The sequence below is a fragment of the Diabrotica undecimpunctata genome, chromosome 9 (genome assembly GCF_040954645.1).
Source record: "Diabrotica undecimpunctata isolate CICGRU chromosome 9, icDiaUnde3, whole genome shotgun sequence".
NCBI lineage: Eukaryota > Metazoa > Arthropoda > Insecta > Coleoptera > Chrysomelidae > Diabrotica > Diabrotica undecimpunctata.
Genome location: NC_092811.1, coordinates 71,342,461 through 71,360,682, shown reverse-complemented (window position 1 = coordinate 71,360,682; position 18,222 = coordinate 71,342,461).

Below are 18,222 nucleotides of genomic sequence, written 5' to 3'. Positions count from 1 at the left end.
CTTAACTTCGGTTATCCATTTTGAGTTGTCACATCTTTTTGAATTGTTTTTAGAGATGTCCCTCTATTCAGGCTCCAAAGTAAGTATTATTGTATATTTTTAAATTATTCACTATGTGATATCTTTACTTTGGTCATAACTAAAGAATTTTACGTAGGTACCTTTTTAATAACAGTGTTATAATTATGAATAGATAGCAGATTGGTGCGATTTTGCGAACAATTTCGGACAGAGATTAAGGCATAAAATAAATATTTGAAAATTAAAATACACAGAAATAGTCCAGTAAATGACCGTTTTGGAGTATATTTTTGTCAGGGTCAACTCCGCATTGCATAAAAAAATTTGTATTTAGGTTCTACTAACCCTCGACTTTAAAGTTGAGCTTGTACCGTTGGTTGATTTTACTTGGGGGTGAAAAAATGCACGTCACACACTTTAAAATTTCCACACATCTTTACTTACGAATATCATATCGAATTTACGAATATCGTAACATAATAACTTAAGAATAACTGTAATGTACGAGTAATATTCAAAATTACATTTCGGCTTATTTGTTTTCAGGGACCGTCTCATTCTGATGTTGGTGGGCGAGGTCGGCTTTTACTATCATTATGTAGACAGAATCAAAATGAAAAGGAGAATCTAGATTCAGAACCTAATAATCCAGCGTCACGCACGATTGATAATGTAAGTGTATGGAACTCCTTTATTTTTGAATATGATCGCTTTTCGACTATAATAACTGATAAAGACTTGGCCATATTATGCGAAAAGTTCACCCAAATCTCACCTTGTTCAAATAAAAATACTTTAGAACGTTTTGAACCCACTAACAATGCTGAAGACACGATTGAAAATCTAGACAACGAATCCACAATTAGTGATATTGTCGAACCTTTCGGAGATGACGACTCAATTAAAGATCCAGATTTCGATGTATCGGACTACGTTACGTCCCCAGACAGTGTTGAAATGGATGAGGCTAACATGAACCAGTCGACCATAAAGCAAGCGAAAGAGATCCGACAATCCCAAGAAAGTAGGCTCAAACAAAATCATCAAATTTGCCCAGCAGCTGAAGTTCTGGTTGATGTCAATAATTTTTCACCAGAAAACGAAGGCAGAGCCACTACAAAAAGAGGAAAAAAACGAGTTGCCTGTCCTTCAGAATGGAAAAGTAACAAGAATAAACAGCTTCGTAATTCGGGCAAAGAATACACTTCACGGAAATCTAATAAAATCGTTAAAGCAAGAGTCATAAAACCTCCTTGCAGAAATTGTCCACACAACTGTCCTTTAAAAATTTCAGAAGAAATAAGGATGTCTTTATTCAATCGATACTGGGAACTTGGCAGTAAACGCGCAATTTCGACGAGTTTCCTTAAAAACGAGGCTGGTTTCGTTCAGCCAGACCGGCGTGGTAAACACACTAATAGAAAAGTAGTTGATGTTTCTATTAAGAACGACATGAGAGCACACATTGATTCAATCCCGAAAGTGGATAGCCACTATACAAGAGCTAACACCACAAGGCATTTTATCGAAGGAGGTAAGTCAATATCGCAAATCTATCGTGATTACGTTGAGAAATGCAGACAACAAGGCAAACATTTTGGAAATCAGACGATGTTTTCACGTATTTTCAACCAAGAATACAATTTGTCATTTTTTACGCCCAAAAAAGATCAGTGTCAATTTTGCACAGCGTTTCAAAACTACAATGAAGAACTTCGAGAAAAGAATGCAGAAGAACTCAAGCGACATCATCAGGAAAAAGACTTGGCTCGAAAAGAGAAAGAGATGGATAAAACTCAATCGGCAGCAGATGTTATCGTAGCAACATACGACTTGCAAGCAGCATTGCCTACTCCTAAAGGAGAAGTTTCAACGTTTTACTACAAGTCGAAACTCTCTACGTACAACCTAACTGTATTTGACTTGAAAACAAAACAAGCTATTTGTAATGTCTGGCACGAGGGTGATGCCCACAGAGGTGCCAATGAAATAGCTACATGCATTTTTAAATTTATTGAAGAGAGAGCTATGAGCGCAGAAGGAGATATAGAGTTCATTTTCTTCACCGACAACTGCTGCGGACAACAAAAAAATAAATTCTTGTTGAGCATGTACATGTACGCCATTACACAGTTCAGTAATATAAAAAGCATCTCCCATAAATATTTGATCTCCGGGCACACTCAAAACGAGGGTGATTCGGTTCATTCAACGATTGAGGCGGAATTAAGGAGGACTCGAAAAACTGGACCCATTTATGTGCCGGCCCAGTACTACCAGCTAATGAAAAGTGCGAAAAAGACATCTCCACTGTATCGTGTAATAGAATTTGCATTCAACGATTTTATCGATTTCAAGGATTTGGCAGGAAAAATCGGCAAAAATTTTAATAAGAATATTGATTCTGACACCTTTTCATTCTCAGACATCAAAATAGTAAAAATTGTCAGAGAAAAACCTTTTGAATTCCTCTACAAATTATCATACTTAGATGACTTCAAGACTGTTAATATTTTCGATGAACATAATCAAAAGAAGCTAAAATTGCGCAAGAATTGCAACCAGTTGACTACTACTGATAAAATTAATGTAATAAAAAACTGGCCCAAAAAAGCGGCGTATGACAAACCGGTGGGAATATCTGAGAACAAGAAAAAAGATTTGATATCTCTAGTCTCTGACAATCTCATTATCTCTACCTATCACAGTTTTTACAAAGACTTATTAATTAATAAGGCAGTCAAATGAAGTGATCCTAGTGTTATGTTTAGCTACCAAGTTTGTGTACCCCATTAATTAATAATACACACAATTTTTCTGATGCTTGGCCTCTTGAAATTTCTTTGTGAACATTATAACTTTTTAATAAAACTATTAAACTACCGTCTACTTTTTATTCATCATTTCTATTTATGCTGTTACTCTTTAAATGGGATATCAGAATGAGTAGATATTTCATAATAATGAAATAATTCTGGCAACAATACTGGAACAACTCAAAATTTTTTCAATTAATTGCTAATTATTAAATCGAGTGATAGCACAAGATTGCTAAAATGAACTGAAAAGCAATCTTTGACATCAACTGAAACAAAGAACATAGTTTTAGTCAAAAACGTATATAACTCAAAGCATAAAATAGCTGTACAAAATTCCAAAAACTTTAAACTCGATTTTCTCGAAACACGTTTTTTTGAGTTGTCCTGGTATTGTTGCCGGAAGGCGATATATATATATATATATATATATATATATATATATATATATATATATATATATATATATATATATACTTATATATAATATATATAATATTTATGAAACTTTTTAGAACTGTACAAACAACTAAGTATAGTAAAAATTAAAAATAAAACTTATATTTTTTGCAGGCACTCGTTGGAAACTTGTTGGAAAAAAAATAAATTCTTGGGTTTTTCGCACTGTATAAATTGTTCCTATTATCGGATTTCAACTAAAACAATCAGGTTCTTTGTTCAGCACTTTTGCAAAATTAAAATATAAATTTCGTATTTTATAAGATAATATGTATTCTGACTAAACAAAAAGATAATCCCAAATGCGGCCCTGTTGCAGGCCTACACGTGGTAATGTTTACATCTGGGAGATTCTCCCTGCATCGCTTAATGAATTTTACTATAGTCTACTGAATCTACTGAAAAATGATTATGTTACGTAAAATATATAAAAATTTAAATAAAAAAACTGTTGTGCAAAACTAGTTTCTGTTATGAATTAAATACATCATCCTATTTCTTTTTTATGAATTAGCCGCCATCTAGCGCTAATATATAGCTGCTGCCGGCCCTTACAGGTTACAGATTTTATAGATTTGCATTGCTCTCTGACAGATGGCACTTTAGTTAGCTATTTTCTGTATAATTTTATACTCTCTGGGATTTCCATATAATATATGTGAGATATACTCAATGTTTGTGAGTTTCGATTCCAATATTTCTAATAATTATTTAGGTTGTTGATAGGTTGATTCTAGCTTACCTAATAATTAAGCTTCTTCTTCTTCTTCTTTTTATATAGACATGACTCTGTTTTTCAATGTGCCTTCAGTAAGTTGTCATTCTATCGTTTGCGTGGTCTTCCTACCGATCGTATTCCTATTGGGGAACCGTCTCTTGTCTCTTTACTACTCTATTTGTTGTCATTCGGATTATATGATCGTTCCATTCTACTCTTCTATTTCTTACCCAGTTTTTGATGTTCTCCACCTTGCATCTATGTCGTATATCTGTACTTCTAGCTCTGTCCCATAGTGTCTTACCATCAATTTTTCTAAGTGTTTTCATTTCTGCTGTTTCTAACATCCTTTTTGTTCTCTCTGTGTCAGGTCTTGTTTCTGCCGCGTATGTCATTATTGGCCTGATGACTGTTTTGTAAATTCTGCCTTTCGTTTCTTTCCCGATATTTTTATTTCTCCATATTGTTTCGTTTAGGCAGCCTGCGGCTCTGTTTACTCTATTCACTTGATCTTCCACTTCGGTTTCGAGATTTCCGTAGCTAGATAATGTGATGCCTAGATATTTAAACTCCATCACTTGTTCTATTATCTGACCTTCCAGCTCCAATTTACATCTTAGTAAATTTGCTGTTATAACCATGCATTTTGTCTTTGTTGCAATAGAATTGCAATAATAATTAAGCAATAGAAAAAAACATTGATTAATTATTTGTGTCTGAGTTTGGTGAAGTGATTTGCTATTATTTGGTGAAGTTTATTGAGCTGCAATTAACATAACATGAGGTAAAATTATTTTCTTATTAGTATTGGTTGGAAATAAAATAAGTCATTTCAATTTAAGGAGAGAAAGTGAATCTCAATCTGATGATTCTGGAAACGAAAGATCCTCCGGAAGCAACAAAATTAAAGAGATTTTACAAAACGTGGCTAAAAAATCCCGATTTTAGTAGTTGGTTAGAGCAGGGGGAAGAAACTGGTGCGTACTGTAAGGCTTGCAAGAAAAATATATCGGTTAAAACAACGGGAAAGCAAGCCCTTATAAGGTATAATACTAGCGAAAGTCACAAAAAAAATGTTGAAATTTGTAAAAGGCCAGCAAACATTAGTATCTTTTAAAAATTTTAGCAATTTAGAGAAATCAGCAAAAAAAGTGAAATGCACCTAGCAGCGTTCGTCTCAGAACATAATTTATCCTACAACATAATGAACCATTTTGTACAGTTACAAAACATTACATTACATTTTTTGTTACAAATGTAAACCAACAAAATGCTCCGCCATAATAAACAATGTAATTGGAAAAAAACAGTTGGATAACTTGTTTACTATTTTAAAAGGCACTAAATTTTCTTTAATAGTAGATGAATCTACCGATAGAGGCTGGACAAAGCATTTATGTTTAATAACTAGATATCGCCAAGTTGACAAGTAAGTTTAATGAAAATTATACCATTTCCACACTTACGTGTTTATATTTCATATGATAGTTATTAAATTTAACTATAGAGATAGCCCTTTTCAAACAGAAACAACAAGATACAAAAAAATGGATTTTATGAATTTCTGATGTTTTTGTTTGTAGGGTTGCTGACAGTTTTCTTGCCTTGTTACCCCTTCAAGGAGCTACAGCAGATGATCTTTACAAAAAAATATTTTAAACGATTTGAAAGATCCACTGATAAAACCATTTTTACAGTTTTTACAATTTATTTCGCCCCTTTTTAGTAATCTAAATAAGAAAATGCAATCTGAACGGCCCAAAATACATAATTTATATAGTTCCATCAGCTCAAGTTACAAGGTTTTACTAGACTATTTTATAAAAAGAGAAATTATCGAGACACGACCCTTAAAAGTCATTAATTGTAGAGACCCTGGAAACTTCTTACCACTTGAAGAACTTTATTTAGGGGCTAAGATACCTTTGCTAATGTTAGATAGAGATCATAATTTAATTTTAAGAAAAAGATGTTCAGATTTTTTTATAGAAAGTGCAAACTAGATATGCAAGAGATTTGATTTTAATAATGGGGTGTTAATTAATATGAAATTAATTGATCCTGCAAAAATCATTAATGAAAAACCACCTAGTGTCCTTCCCTTGCCAAAACATTTTCCCAATTTAGTTACTGAAAATCAAATTCAGCCATTAGATAATGAATGGCGCTTGCTTAAAAGTAGTGAACTTGTAAAAGATTTTTCTAGCAATATAAAAGCAGAAGAATTTTGGGCAAAAATTAGCAAAATTCAATATGGAGATAACTCCTTTGTTTCCTCTACTTTTTACTTTTGCATTTAATATGCTGTCACTACCACATTCAGCTGCGAATGGGGAACGCATATTTTCACAAGTTAATCTTATGAAAACCACCCATAGAAATCGCCTTTCGTGTGTATCAATAGTAGGTAACTTGCACACTAAAAATTATTTGAAAAGTAACAACCAACTATGCTTTTCTGTGGATTTTGGAGAAGATATTTTAAGATATCACAATTCCAATATGTACAATAAACAAAGTAAGGAAGGGCTTACAGATGAAGAGTTGGACTCAGATAACTAAAGGAAAAAATAAAATGTACTATTTTAAATATTTTGTTCTTTTAAAGTTTGTTTACATAATAACTATTTATTTGTTCATTAAGGTTTTTATTAAAATGCTTATTTAAATAAAAATATTTGTTGTAATTTTATTTTAATTAATATCCCATGCACTGTGACATTGCTATATGCATTTTTAATTAATTGTGATATATCTGACCTTAACCCATTAGTTCCCAAAAGTAGAAGAAAAACAAATTTTGTTTTTTTTTATTGCTAAAATTATATCTAAATACTTATTTATCAAGATAAAAAAAAAGTTCATAGGTTTTTAATAACAAAATGTTGCGTATACGCAACGATGGGATTTGCCAGAACAAAATATATATATATATATATATATATATATATATATATATATATATATATATATATATATATATATATATATATATATATATATATATATATATTAGAAGTGATTATTTCGACCAAAAAATAATTTATAAATACGTTCAAATTATCGGGTAAAGTGGTCTATAATAAAAATCTTTCTTTTTTCTAAATTACTCAATATTTCGCCATTTACTTAAAAGCTTCCTCAGGAGTAAACTAAAAACAATTTGAACATTACAAAAAATGGCGTACAAATACATTTTAAAACACTCACAGAATTTAAAAGATTTCGTAAATAAAAACTGACATTGAAGTATTTGAAATATTGAATGTCAAGATTAAATTATCTTAAGCACGTTCGTTACAGCTATACGATAAAAAATTAAAATTATTTCAAATGTAAAAATAAAAATAACAATAAAAGAAAAGTTAGAAGAATAATATTTATTTGATGAATTATTAAGGTTAGTTGTTATTAAGATGAATGTTGGCTATTTTTAATATTTATAAATTTTGTTCAATATGTTACAATACATGTTACTTAACTGTCCAGTGTCCGTTTTATAATTTAAAGTGTTTTTATTTTTGTTAATGTAATCCAACTTACTGCATTTCTAGAATACATTAACAGTATCCATCCCAAGATCAAGTTTACGATGGAATTAGAAAGTAATCAATAACTACCTTTCCTAGACGTCTTAATAATAAAGAAAGAAAACGGCAACATTGGATATACAGTGTATCGATACCTACATGCAGATTCACACCACCATCCTGCACAATTGAATTCAGTCATAAAAACTCTGATTATAAGACCTGAACGACTAACAGACGAAGAACACAAGAAAGAAGAAATGCAGAAAGTTACAAAAGCGTTAAAAAACAACGGCTTTTCCACACACAGAATCAAAAAGGCACGAAGACCACAAAAAACAACAAAAGAAATAAAAGAAGACGAAAAACCGATTGCCAAAACCACTCTACCGTATATTAAAGGCACAACAGAGAAGATAAGCAGGGTCCTGAGAAAACACAGAATAGAGACTGTCTTCAACACCGACAGAAAAATCGCAAACATATTACCATCTGCCAAGACAAAGATTCCCCTAGAAAACCAAGGAGTATACAAAATTCCCTGATAGAGCCTATATTGGACAGACAAATAGAAGGATCCAAGTAAGACAAGAAGAACATCGCAATGCCATCGAACGAAAAGAAACGACGTCATCCCTAGCCCAGCATTCTATAGCTACAAGACACAAAATTGACCTCAAACATACAGTAATGTTAGCGAATGTCGAAAACAAGAGAAAACGAATTATCAGAGAAGCCATAGAAATAGAAAAACAAGAAAATAATTTAAATTCTCGAGACGATGCCCAAAGATTGCCAAAAACATGGAAACCAATTATCCCGAAGAATAACGCAAGAACGGAATCGACCAAGACCCCGCCCACTGACCTGTGCACTGGACCGATTACAAGAGCGCGCGCAACGCGCAGTAACTACAAAAGCCAGCTGCCTAACACTATATATATATATATATATATATATATATATATATATATATATATATATATATATATATATATATATATATATATATATATATATAGTCAGAACCATTTGAAACAACCCAAGGAGTTAGACAAGGGGGAAGTCTCAGCCCAGTACTATTCATAAATGTAATAGATGAGATAGTGAAAGAATGTAAGAAAACATTCAAGAAATACTGCATCGGTTGGAACAGAATGCAAATGATAAATGCTGAGATGTGTGTATTTGCAGACGACATAGTATTAATTGCGGAAACTGCAGAAAAACTGAAATACAACTTAGAGAAATGGAACCTAGAAGCAAGCAAATACAACTTAAACGTAAACAAAGAGAAGACTCAAATAATGAAAATATGAAGGAAACAAGGGACGGAAGATCAAATAGAAGTAATGATAGACCAACAAAAAATAATACAGACAAATTCATACAAATACTTAGGAACAATAATCAACAACAAAGGAGATATCGAGGATGATCTTAACAACAGAATGGAAAACACAGGAAAACTATTCCAAGCACTAAATAGAGGATTCCTTAATAACAAAGAAATATCAACAAAGACCAAGATGACAATATACAAAACAATATATAGACCTACAGTGACATATGGAGCAGAAAATTGGATATTAAACAAAAGACATCAGAGCAGAATTCAGGCAGCAGAGATGAAATACCTCAGAAGAACGATAGGAGTAAAAAGAACTGATAGAATCAGAAATGAAGAAATAAGAGAAAGACTCAAAATTAAACCGATACTCGAGTCAATCAAAGAGAAAAAATTGGCATGGTTCGGACATCTAACCCGGATGGACAATAATAGACAAGTTAAAAGAGTGTGGGACGCCAAACCAATAGGGAAGAACAGAAGAGGAAGACCCATTAAAGAATGGAACAGTGACATCTCGCAGATACTACAGAGTAAGGGTAAGACTTGGCAGGAAGCAACACAGATGGCATCCAATAGGAAGGAATGGAGAAAGTTCGTTAAGAGCTAGAACACCTCAGAAGACCGTCAAATAGTGTAATGTAATGAATTGTATTTTAAACGGCCCAACACCGAAAGGTACAAATGGGTCTACTGATTAAGTAAGTAAGTAAGTAAGTATATATATATATATATATATATATATATATATATATATACATATATATATATATATACAACTCGACGTCCAGCAACAATCGGACGTCCGATTGTAATCCATAGAAAATTCGACTTTCCTGACATACACAAACATGTTAAATAAATTTTAGGTGGCTCTGATATTGACGCCAAAATGAAATTTTCATGGTATTATACGTATACTATTAGTTCAATAAAATATCTTTTGAGTGCGCCACTATCATTTTAAAATATACATATCATTATGTTAACATAATATACTTCTCCCCATTTCATAGACAATCGGCCGTCCAAAAAACTGGCAACAAGGTAAGTGACTGGTTTATTGCAAATATGCTGTTAGGTATAATATTTTTTAGTTATTGAGATATGAGATACAATATGATCGGAAGGTTATTTCCAGCTGAATTTGTAAGTTCTAATAAAATAAATATTTACAGTATCACTGTACTTCAACCAATGGCAGAAACTTGAAAAAAAGTAACTGGTTCTGTAATAAACCACTATCTCCTATAAAAGATGTTTTGAATGACGAAGAAACAATTCACCAGTGAAAGAAATGGAAGGTAGTTTACAAGATCGTAGCGTAACTTCGTCCGGGGATTCCAGTGTGGAACAATTATACAGAGAAGTAGGTTCTTATAATTACAGTGTAGTCCGTTTAGTACGACTTCGCATATAACAACTAACCGCTTTTAGCGACGTAAATAAGGCATAATGTTTGGTTTTAATCTAAGCCAACATGAAAAGACATGCGTTTATTACGACTCTGCTTATAACGACCGACCGCTTTTAACGACGGAATTTTAAACAATATTGTCCGGTTACAACGACAACCCATTAAAAAAATCGTAGATAAGAAGCTGTCTCCGACCCGCGCACCTTCTTTACCACAACGTCGCTGACTGGAATGCGACTGTTTATTATTCGACAGTAATTCGCAGACGATTATTAGTTATTACGCATACAAAAATGGCTTCTAGAAAACGAAAATGTTTCTCCATTGAAGAAAAAAGTATAATAATACAACGTTTAGAAGCTAACGAGTCAAATATAACGATTGCAAAGGAATTCGGTGTAAATCATTCCACAATATCGACAATTAAGAAAAATAAACACAAGATAGAATCTTTATTCAATGCGAATGTTTTAAAACCGAAACGTGTGAGGGTGTCGTCTCAAAAACAAGTTGACTGTGCACTTTTAGAATGGTTTAAACTGCAACGTAATCGAGGAATACCTGTAAATGGGCCTATGCTTCAACAAAAGGCAAATTTTTTTTGCTAAAAAGCTAAACATTTTTAATTTTGATTGTTCGGCAAGTTGGATTAACCGTTTCAAGAATAGACACAATATTGTCGGCGGAAAAATTACTGGAGAGTCTTTGTCAGTTGAGCAGAACGATGTGAACGAATGGCTAACCAAAGTTTGGCCTAAGTTGCGCGAAAAATTTAGTGACGACGAAATATTTAATGCAGATGAAACTGGATTATTCTATAAACTAACGCCAGATAAAACATTAAAATTTAGAGGGGAAAAATGCTCGGGAGGAAAACTTTTGAACGACAGAATAACTGTGATGGTTGCAGCTAACATGAGTGGTACGATAAAAAAGAAGTTGTTAATTATCGGCAAATCAAAGAACCCAAGATGTTTTAAAAATGTACAATCTCTGCCGGTATATTATGAGAGCAATCGCAAGGCCTGGATGACATCTGATATCTTTATCAAATGGGTACGCGATTGGGACCGTGAACTGACTAAAAATAAGAAAAAATCCTGCTTCTGGTTGACAATTGTCCAGCTCATCCCTCAGTCAGTGCAACCTATGGACCAAGGAATAATTCGAGCATTAAAATCAAACTTTCGTAAAAATCTGGTTCTAAAAATTGTCGTCAGTCTTGATGCAACTGAAGACACGAGTGCCAAGTTTCCGAAGATCACAATACTGGATGCCATTCTAATGATTTGTGATGCCTGGAACAAGCTTACGACAGCGACGATTTCCAACTGTTATAAACATGCTGGATTTGTTCGAGATAGTCCCAGTGGCTGCCGACAACGACGATGATGATCAGGTTCCGCTGTCTGTCTGGGCGAGGGCTCTGAATAAAAGACTACCTATAGCAAATGAAGAACTTGAACAATATTCTGCTGTTGATGATGATCTCGCAACATGTGAGAAGCCTACTGACGAAAATATTCTACAAAATATTATCGTCAACAGCCAAGATAGCGACGATAATACAGATGACTGCCTGGAAGAAAATTGTACGTTTCCGAGTGTAAATGAAGCTCTCAAAGCTGCAGAAGTGTTGAATGTGTTTGTGCATTCTAATTTTAATGACGACAATATGAAAAGTCTTATGTCTCGTTTGCATAATGCAGTTCGTACTTGTTTTTATAAAAACCAAAAACAGTCAAAGATTACAGACTTTTTCCACTAGGTATTTCACTTTTAGTTATACATATTTATATATGTACGTATTATATGTAGGTACATACATATGTATTTGGCAAAGTTGATGTGAAACTATTTTTTCATTTCTTTTCATTCCTATTAGAAATAAATATTTTGATTTGAATGTCTTTTTTTCTGTAATGTATCATGTAAACAAATATGTAAATATTATGTCGTAAAAAACAAAAATCAAAATTGCCATCTCTTTATAACGACTTCCGGTTAGTACGACGCAATGACACAGGTCCCTTGGCCATCGTTATAACCGGATTCTACTGTATATAAAATTAAAGTAAATTGAAGTAATCGTGATATAATTTATTATAACAACGTAAAATAAATATTTGCGTACACGCAATTTATGAAATAAAAAAAGCTTGTATTCACACGTAATTTTTTTTTGTTTAAAAAGCTTTTAAATCAAACTTTTATACATAAATACCTACGAGCTATTTTTTCATTTCATAATTTATTGTAGCTCCAGTAGACATAAAATTTAAAATTGATTTTCTTTTATTTAATTGTACACAACTTTAGTATAGGTTCTTCTTCTTCTTCTTATTGCATTATAACTCTGGATGGGTCTTTGCCTGTTTGACTATTTCACTCCATTTAGACTTCTCTCGCGCTGCGTCTTACTTCTTCATTGTAAGTATTATGTTCATGGTTTTCAGATCGTCTTCCACGGTATCCAACCATCTCATTCTGGGTCTTCCTCTCTTTCGCCTTTCTGGTGGTTTCCATTGTAAAATTTTCTTTGTTGATTTTAAGTCTTTTAATCTTTGGACATTACACCACCATACCTACCTCTGATTTTAAATCGTACAATATCGTGCCTTTCGTTTATTTCATTGATCTCAACGTTCTTCTGATCCTCCAAGTGCCATCCTCTTGTACTGGTTCATATACTTTTTTTAATATCTTTCTATAAAATATCTCAAGATGTTTTTCATCTTTTTTTGTCATTAACCAGGTCTCACACACATCCATAGGTTGCTACAGGTCTAATTCATGTTCTGTAAATAATCATGATGGCCCTTCTGTCTAATAATTTTGATTTCATCTGTCATGTGCCCACTCGTTCGAAGTTGTATTTATCTCTAGCGATACTGTTTTCATTAAGTGCGTTCGCCAAAACTGTCGGCGACTTTGTGTACACGACAACGCATGCACACTTTAATTCCACATATTATATATATTGATTTAATGTATTATCGTTGATTGATAAATATACCAGTATATTAATAGTTAATAATTAATTAATAATATTAATTAATAGTAAATATACCTTTATATTTATCAATCAACGGTATTATTTATATTATTTTAATGTGCGCATGCGTTGTCGTGCACAAAAAGTCGCCGACAGTCTCTGCGAACGCACTTAATATCAAGCGTTCTTTTGACAGTCATATACTTGGTTTTTGTTTCATTTATTTGTCGTCCTCTTTTTGTGCTTCACAATCAATTTCCTTTAACGCCCCTATGAGACGTTGTTTGCTCCTGCTGATGATGGCTACATCATCTGCATAAGCAGTTATTTGTATTGACTTGGTGTTTATATGACTCCTTTCACATTCGTTTTTGGGATGACCGCTTCAAGGATTAGGTTAAACAGCATGGTTGATAGTGCGTCTCATTTGTGCACATTAATGTCAAATAATAGCGGTGTCAGTCCTCCATCGACCCTAACTAACTGTGGCTTTTGGCTACTGTAATGCCATTTTTATAAGAATGATATATTTATTAGGTATACCCAGGTTACGAATATCTTCTAGCATTTTTTTTCTTTTAACACTATCAAAACATTGTCCAAAATCTATACAGTGTGACAAAGTCAAATGGAATAAATTCATTATTTCGTAAACCGGCGACTTTAAGGAAAAATCCCGAATCAAGTCGATTTTTATTTTAAATTATGACGTCATCCATCCAGGTGTGATGACGTAATTGATTCTCTATTCAGTAATATAAACATTGACATAATTATTTATACAGGGTGTCCAAAAAAAATTTAATTAAATTAATCTACACAAAAAGAAGGGTGTATGTAATTTGTCTAATTTAAAATACATTTTACTGCTATTATAAAACAGAAAAAAAAAATGTTTATTTCACAAATAAACATTGCTTTTCGCATAAATTAAATGTTCAAACTTCCAAGAGGCAGGTGAGTGGCAGCTTGAACATTGAATTTAAGCGAAAAGCAATGTTTACTTCTCAAATATTAATTTTTTTCTGTTTTCTGATAGCAGTAAAACGTATTTGAATTAAATAAATTACGTACATTCTTCTTTTTGTGTAAATTAATTTAATTAAAATAAAATTAACCAAGTTTCCAACAGAGGCTTTATCAAAACTATTTGTCGAATACGAAGCAATCACTATATGACTCCAGTCTACAAAAGAAAAATATGACTTGTAGATAATGATGAATGTTTATGTGGGGAGCTAGCTCATCTACAACAATATGCTGTTAGAATGTCCTCTACATTTTATTGAAATATCAAACTTCTATACCAATCTAGTTCAAGTTAATGTTCAATTACCTTCTAATCTTACATATCTTTTAGAGTCAAAGAATCTAAATGTATATAAAATTTTATACAGTCATATATTAATTGTTTAAAATTAAAGCTCTAAAAAAATAAAATAATATAAAAAGTTACTAAGAAGATGTAAACTTACTTTACTTAGCGTAGTAAAAAAGAATATACAAAAAAATACATAAAAAAAACAAAAAAAAACTAAATAAGGAAAAAATAATAAAAAAATACAATACAAAAAAATAGCAATAAAAAATATAATAAAACAAAAAAAAAACAGAGTAAAAAAACTTAGTGGTAATAGTTTTAAATGTAGATACCAAGCACATCTTTTGTAAAAGAGAGAACTCAAAACAACCTGGCCAGTTGGTTGCTAAAACCAGTACCTACCAATAAAACACACACACATAATTTCAAGCCTGGTCTACATGATTGTGTGGTTTCTAGTTTCTTTTACTTTTTTGTAGAATTTTCTACTTTCGTGTCTGTTGTTACGCTTTAGAATCTCTTGAACTTGTTTTTTCAGAGCCTCTCTTTTCTTTCTTTTACATTTTCTAGTCGCTTTTATTCTGTTCTCGCTATAAATTTCCCTGTTATATCTAGTATTCCTTTGTAATTGTTCAAGTCCAGCTTGACTTTTTTCTTCTACCGCTGTTCTACATTCATCATCATACTATTCCGCATTTCTTTCTCTCTTAGCTTCATCAATAGTTTCCTCTGCAGATCACCGTAAAATATGCTTTATCAAAAACTATACAGGGTGTCAATTTGAAAAGTTGCCACCCTCTATAATTTGGTCTCTATAGAAAATCTAAAAATATGCAAAAACACGTCAAATTTATCTGTAAGGGGGACATTTTGTAGACCAGTTTACAACTAAATTACATCAACCCTCTAGCGGGGGCGGACACAACCCACAAAATCTTTAATGGAAAGGGGGATTGAGTGATACCTCATTTTAAAGGTCGTTCAATTAACTTTTCAAAAATACCAAACTTTATATTTCTTTTCAGTACTTTTGGAAAAATATTAGACTCAATACTCCAAAAAATTTTGGAGTTCTGAACTCGATACTTAATATCTTTACGGATTTACTTGACTTTTCCAAATTTATACTGAAAATAAATACAATGTATGTATTATTTTTGAAAAGATAATTGAACGGCCTTTAAAATGATGTATCATTCAACCCCTCTCTCCATTAAAGATTTTGGGAGTTGTATCCGCCCCCGTTAGAGGGTTGGTGTAATTTAGTTGAAAACTGGTCTACAAAATGTCCCCCTCACATATAAATTTGACGTGTTTTTGCATATTTTTAGATTTTCCATAGGGACCAAATTAAAGAGGGTGGCAACTTTTCAAATTGACACCCTAAAATTAATATTTTTAATGTGTCATTAAGAATTTTTTTGATTGTATCCATTTAATTTATTAAGTAAAAAATATGTTTATCATGTACATTCGTTATCAGTCTATTTTTTTACCGAGTTTTTTTTTCCTAGGATGTATGCAGATTTGAAAGTGAAGCAGAAAATTCTCCTGTTGACGATTCTATTAACGATCCGAACTTTTCACCAAGCAGTGAAGATTCCGACTGTGAATCAAATGAGCGTTCTAGTAACTCTACTGAATCTCATGACAATCAGAATATTTTGGGCATAACTTCTAATGTCATTAATAATATAGAAAATTTACCCTATGATAATTACGGTGAAAATTCGAAGGTAAATTTCTAATGCATTTATTACCTGCTTTAGATTAACTTTTTTTGTTTTAGGCTGAACTTAAGAAAGAACGAATAGGAAAGAAAATTACTGAAGATTTCTGTTACTTTTGTGAGAGTTTAGTGAAAAATTTTGCGCGACACATTAAAAGAAATCACTCTGTAGAGAGCGAAGTACAGAAGATCTTGTCTCTACCAGCGGGTTATAAGCCGCGTAAAGATTTAATTACCACTCTAAGAAAACGTGGTAATTTTCTTAATAACAATCTCATTCAAAAACCAGTTAAAAAACCAAAATTAACAAATACTATTTTAGTACCGTGTAGCAACTGTTTGGGTTTCTATTCATCAAAAATGTTATGGCGACATAGGAAACAATGTCCAGGAGCAACAAAAACTAATTCAAAAATTGATGGGCAAAATATTTTATTGAAAGGTCTACGGGTAGATCCAGAACTTCAGCAGAAAGTATTTCCAAGAACGAGACCCGACGAAATATCTATGGCTGCTAAAAAGGATACTTTAATTTGTGCTTTTGCAGCAAGATACCTAAAGCAACATAGGGAAACCCATCTTATAAATGTAGCTTCACGTAAAATGCGCGAATTAGCAAAATTATTAATTGAGGTGAGGAAAATGGAAAGCACTGTAAAAGATTTATTTGAAGCTTTACATCCTAAATATTTTGACACGTTAGTAGCAGCAACAAAAACAGTCGCAAAATATGATCCACTTAACAATTATTATAAGTCACCTACGTATGCTTTAAACATGGGCACCTCAATAAAACATTGCTGCGATATTGCTATATTACAAGCACTTAAAAGAAAACAGAATTTTGGAAATATGTCGACAGCTAATGCCGAGGCTGATTTAAAGACTACTATTCAACTTATAGAATCTCACTGGAAATTTGAAGTCTCTTATCAAGCTAATAATGATTTATCTGTGAAAAAATGGAACAAGGTAACTTCCTCTGGCAAGTGACCTTAAATTATTAAAGGAATAACTCGTAAAGCAAAAAATGCAAAGGAGGATTTATTAAAAGAGAATAAAAATAAAAGTCACTATATAACTCTCCTAAAATGTATTTATTGTAAAGTTTTGCTTTTAAATAGACGAAGACCTGGAGAGCTGCAAAGGTTACCACTGTACTTATATGAAAAAGCGGAAGAGCCTACTAATAAATACGAAGAATTTGATTTAGTTGTTTTACCCTGTGAGAAAATTTTAATGCAGCGATTTAAAAGAATCGTAATACGAGGAAAATGGGGTAAAGGTGTACCAGTACTGTTCAGTTGTAATGTGCAAGAACAAATAGAAACATTGCTTAAGTTTCGTGTAAAAATAGTAATGCACTATCGACAACCAGACTAAGAAAACATTTGGCTACATTGTCACAAATTTTTTCTATGACTGATCAAGATGTAGAACAAATGTCAACTTTCATGGGACACACTCCCGGAACACATAGGGGTTCTTATAGACTAACTGATGACGTTTATCAAACCTCAAAGATTACAAAACTTCTTTTATTAATGGAGCAAGGTTTAGCAGCAGAGCACAAAGGTAAAAGTTTAAATGAAATCAAGATAGATTTAGAAGCAGCAGAAAATGTAGAAGATCACGAAGATAATATGGAAAGTAGTTTCTGCTGACGTACCTAAAGAAGGCGAACATAAATCGAAGCAACAAAAACAAAAAAGAGTTTTAATTAAATGGAGGGACGAAAAAAACAGGTTGTCCTTTCATTTTTTAAGGATCATATAAAGAAAAAAAGACCACCCAAAAGGATAGAAGTGGAACAACTCAAAGAAAAACATCAACATCTACTTACCAATAAGAATTGGCTAAAAATTAAA